This window comes from Elephantulus edwardii, unplaced genomic scaffold (genome assembly GCF_000299155.1).
Source record: "Elephantulus edwardii isolate Elephantulus edwardi_28Jun2011 unplaced genomic scaffold, EleEdw1.0 scaffold00117, whole genome shotgun sequence".
Classification (NCBI taxonomy): Eukaryota; Metazoa; Chordata; class Mammalia; order Macroscelidea; family Macroscelididae; genus Elephantulus; species Elephantulus edwardii.
Window position 1 is genome coordinate 4,774,495 of NW_006399867.1, and position 5,134 is coordinate 4,779,628.

Consider the following 5,134-nt stretch of genomic DNA (forward strand, 5'->3'; position numbering starts at 1 on the left):
TTTTTCAAATAAAATGAAGGAAGCCTTTTGTTTTTTGCATTAAGATTATGTGGCTTTTGGTTTCGCCCCTCAGTTCATTTTGGGTAAATACATTAACTATAATACTCTAGGCAGCATTGGTCTGTGTTTGCACAAATAAAATATCTTCAGATTTACTACTTCCTGTCATTCAGCCTTCTCTGACCTCCTGCCTGTATGTGACTGCTAACCTAAAAATTGGCAGTTCAAATCCACGCACGAAAGAGCATCTGCTTCATAGACTTCAGCCAAGGAATTCTATAGGGCGGTAACTGTTGAGCTTCAACCTCCTTTATGATTTTTAGCCTAACTCAAAAATCCTATGTCAGGATATTTTCCAAAACCAGAACTCAGAAAATCCTATGTCAGGACATTCCTTCCCCAAAACCAGTTTCCCAAGACCAGAGAGAGCCTTTATGCACCAATGAGCCACTGCAACGACCCTGCATAAACCCCCTGGGCCCAACCTCAGTGCTTCTCCCCTTGCTCAGTAGCCCAGGGCTCAATAAACTCTGAGAAATGTTTCTACCTCTGTGAAACCTTTCAGTAACATGAAGTCATCGTGAGTTAGGATCAACTTGACAGCATAGTTGTGTTCCAGTCCTTACCTGACGCTTCCTGTGCTGCCAGTCAACAGGAGGTTTAGCCACCGCCTGCTTCTGGACATGCATTTACATGGGGGGGGGGGTGGTGTGTGACTTGAATTGACTAGCAGCCCAATGGGAGGAAAATGGACAATCTCCTCCTTCACTGTTGACAGCCTGGAAAACCCAATGGAGGGTCAGCTATGAGCCCTTGTAGGGAACCACAGAATGTAGAGGACTGCATCCTTAGAATATGGCTGTGTGCCTTGCACACAGAAGGTGTCTTCAGAAAGAATATTGCAAGCAGAGCTCACAAGGCGCTCTGAGAAGGAAGACTGCAAGCGGTTCTCATACATCTTTAGACACTGACTTTCATTATTCCTACTCTTGATAAGGTTGTTGCAAGATGAGAGAAAGCACAGTTTATGAATACAAAGAAGTCTTGGTTGAATGTATCTAACTATGTACCCAGCCCATCCAAGCCCTATATTAATCTTGGGCTCTCTGATGTAACCCTTAGTTTCTAATTTTCTGTGAACCATCTCTTTGTTTCCAAAAAGTATAAAGATAGCACAGCTTCCCGAGGGCTGGTCCAATTCCATTCTGTCTGGCCGGTCCAGTCCTGTCCTGTGCTGTTCTGTCTCTGTAAGTTGTCTTTTGTGGCTTTATTTACTCATTTCTTCCAGGCATAATTTCCCCCTGAGAAACAGAGTAAGTGCCAGCAGCCCTGGTGACAATGGTTCAGTGCCTGTCTGGTAACCGATAGGTCAGTGGTTACAACCCACCAATTTCTCCCTGGGTGGAAGATATAGCAACTTGCTTCCAGAAAAATAAGAGCCCTGGAAATCCTATGAGTCAGGGCTAGTCTGTCCCATAGGATTGCTGAGAATCGGAATCGAATCAATGGATATTTATTGTCTTTGGTAGACTAAAATCATGGTCTTACAACACTATCTGGCTTCTAATTTGAGACTATTACTTTTCGTCTCCTATTGCTGTAAAGGGGGTTCTGGTAGCCTAGGGGGTAAGGAGTTGTGTTGCCAACCCAAAGGGAAGTTGTGCAAATCCACCAGCGACAATTTTTGGGAGGAAGTTGGGCAATCTTCCACTTTGAGAAGCTGTGATTTACATCCCCTGAAAACCTGCTGGGCGGTCAGCTGTGAATCAGTTCTGACTTGATGATACACAACATTACTGTCAACTTCATTCTGATTCATGGTTGACCTGATATGACAGTATAAATGAGATATGCAAGGATGTAAGTATTTACCAAAGCAAAATGCCACATTCCTCCTAAGTGCTCTTGCTATTTTTTGCACCTGAGAACAGAACGATTGAAAATGTTAAGAATCTTGAAATAGCAGTTCAGGTGGTGTCCACAGCAAATTGCACTGTTAACCCATAGAATCGTGAAACAGTAAAATGTATCTTGGGTTAAGGATTCTTGAGAAGATAATGGTAAAACTCTTGACTGTGGATCTAAAAATCGGTCCAAACCCACTAGTTACTCCATGGGAGGAAAACCTGCTTCTGTAAACTGCAGCCCTGGAAAGTGTCTGGGGCAACTGAGTGTCCTACAGGGTCAGTGAACCCAAATGACATGATTATCTTCCAAGTCCTCATAAGAAGATGGGGGGAATCAGGCGATGTAGCCACAAGCTAAGGAATGCAGGCTGCTTCTGTAAGCAGGAGAAGACAGGGAACAGATTCTCCCCTGAACCTCCAGAAGAAATGAATACAACTCTGCCCATCCATTTTGAACTTCTGGTCTCCAGAATTGCAAAATATTTCATTTACTAATATTTTAGGCTGCAGAAGCCTTTGCTTCCCACACTTAACAGTGGTGTGGTTTGGATTTTTTTTAACCAGGACACCAAGACACAGCCCAGACTGCTCATGGTTTCCTCTCATTTACTCTTTATCCACTAGATGCTCTGCTGGAGATGGAGGGCCAATCTCCTCCTGTGCCAGTCAGATCTGGTATGACAGCACATAAGTAAATGGAAAAAAAAATTTTACTCTCAGGTGGCCTAGTGGGCAGAAAATGATGCTACGAAGCCAAAGGTGGGTGACTCAAATCCACAGCCCTCAGACCTGTCTTGAATTGTTGTTGGTGAAACATTCTTCCAGGTCATATGGCCCTGGTCTGTTCACTTGCTGTACAGAGGTAACTTGGTCTCTGTGAAGCTGAACACTGTGACACTGATGAGTCAAATGCGATAATGGTTACCCCTGGTGGACAGTATTTGGTGGAGCTCCCTGATTAAAACAAGATTGGAAGCAGGAGTGGCATCTACTTTCGAAATAGCTAGCCTCTAGAAACCCTATGAACCTGGAAAAAGGACTAAAGTTATACAAGTGTCCAGGTCTTTCCTTCATAGGGTCGACATGAGTTGCCTACAACTCAACAGCACTTAAGATGCAGCACTCGGGAGCAATGATTTAAAAAATAACTACATAACTTGGGAGGGACTGAAGAGCTTATACTGAGTAAACTAATTCAGTCTCATATGGACAAATACTGCATAAACCATTATTGTAGAAATATAAAACCAGTAAAATGAGTATGAAGATCTAAAAGAGGGGAGTCACATAATTTGGTCGGTGGAGGGAAGGGTGATTAAAGGAAATGGGAAAGATCCTGCGGGGATCTGGAAAGACAGGATAATGGAGGACATAGTTCAATGGTGATTAATTTTATAAAACAATGACTAGAAATAATTGTGTGAAACAATGTGAATGAAGGATAGTGTAGAACACAATGTATATGAACATTGTAAGCAAACCAATATAAAATGGTAAAAACCCTAAATTATGCTTCATAAGCCTAATTGGTAAGAAGCTGCACTGCAATCTCTAAGGCACGTGGTTTGAAGCCACCAGCTGCTCTATGGGAGAAGGATGGGCAGTCTCCGTCTGTGCCATTTACTATCTCTGGAAACTCACCGGAAAGTCAGCTATGGGTCATTTCTTACTTGATAGTACACAAAAACAATCGTGGAAACAGCTCAAATGTGAATGTACTGAGTGCATTTCAAGAAGGATTGATAGACATGGAGATGGATACACAAGTAGAATAAAATGCAAATTGAAGACTCTAGAGGGCGCTCTTGTGGCCTGGTAGATAGGGCGTTGCTGCCAGTGCAAAGGAGCAGTTGGTGGATCTCCCTGTGATGAAGTACTAAGTTGATCTCAAATTTTATTCCTTTCTTAATGGAAGGCAGGAGCTTAAACAGCAAAGTACACCAATCAAAACCAACCCAGTGACCAAGTGTCAACTCCCAAGTCCCGGTGATCCGATGCAGAACTTTTTCTACAGCTGATTTAATCAGGTTGCAAGGCCTGTCTTCCAAGGTACTTCTGGGAAGACGCAAACTCTCAGCCTTAAGGTTTAGTATGCAAGATGTACCATCCAGGCTCCACATAAAGAATATTCACTTCAAATTCATTGCCATCGAGTCAGAACCGACTCAGAGTTGACCCTCCAGTGGGATTTTTCAAGGCTATAGATCACACCGGAGAAGAATATCCAACTCCCTTAGAGCAGCTGGTGGATTTGAACCACCCTGCTGTGGGTTGATAGTGCAACTCTCTATCCACTAGGCCACCAGGGCTCCGTACATAAAGAACAGTATATGCAAAACACTACCTTGTTTGCTGTTTCTAATTCCAGGCTGATTAATTCAACTAGCAAACTGATTCACTAAGGGAAGAAGAAAAAAAACCCAACAACTTTAACTCCCCGTTTCTCCTCCCACACCTCAGATATTCTGTGCTCTTGTCTACTTAACTTGTTATTTGTTAAAGCAACTATCGAAATCTAAAATTGCCACACTCTGGAAAGCATCTCACTAGAAATGCTCATTCTACAGGACAACTAGGAACTTCAACAAGCTTGTTCCAGATGTCACAAGGACCCCTGTGGTGGCATGAGGACCTCTACCCCATGAATTAAGAGGCTGGTCAGGAGTTAGGAACAAGGTGAGTTGCATCTCCACGATGCCACCCTGCTGTATTTGCTTCCAAGCACCCGGGGATGGGAGCCAGATCTGCTGAGCAGCAGCTGTAGAGACGAACACTTGTTGCCATGGTAGCCTGCAACAAGTATAGGGAGCCTTGACTGAAGTTGGGTTCTCAGGCTCTGAAGCACATCCCTCCTGTGTATGGGGGAGGCAGCCTAATTAGCTGAGAGGAACTGTGAGGGAAGAACGCCAAATCCCAAGTTGTTCCTTAGCCAAACTAGTCTGTCTGTGCAGGCTAATCAGTGGGGACAGTTCTCGCTGGTCTGGGAGGAAGAGGGCTTTGGGATTCTGACTCCTTTGGGCAGTTCTGATGGTGGGGTTGGAGGGACCGGAAGTGGATTTGTGGGCTTCTAATGTCCTTTTCTTGGCTCCACAGTCAACACTTTTGGTACCAGTAGCCAGGAAATTAAAAGACGTATTGCGATGGGAAAGTCTGCTGTTAGGGACCTCTCCAAAGTACTGAAGAGCAATGGTGTCTCTCTGGAGACTAAGGTGCATCGGATACAGGCC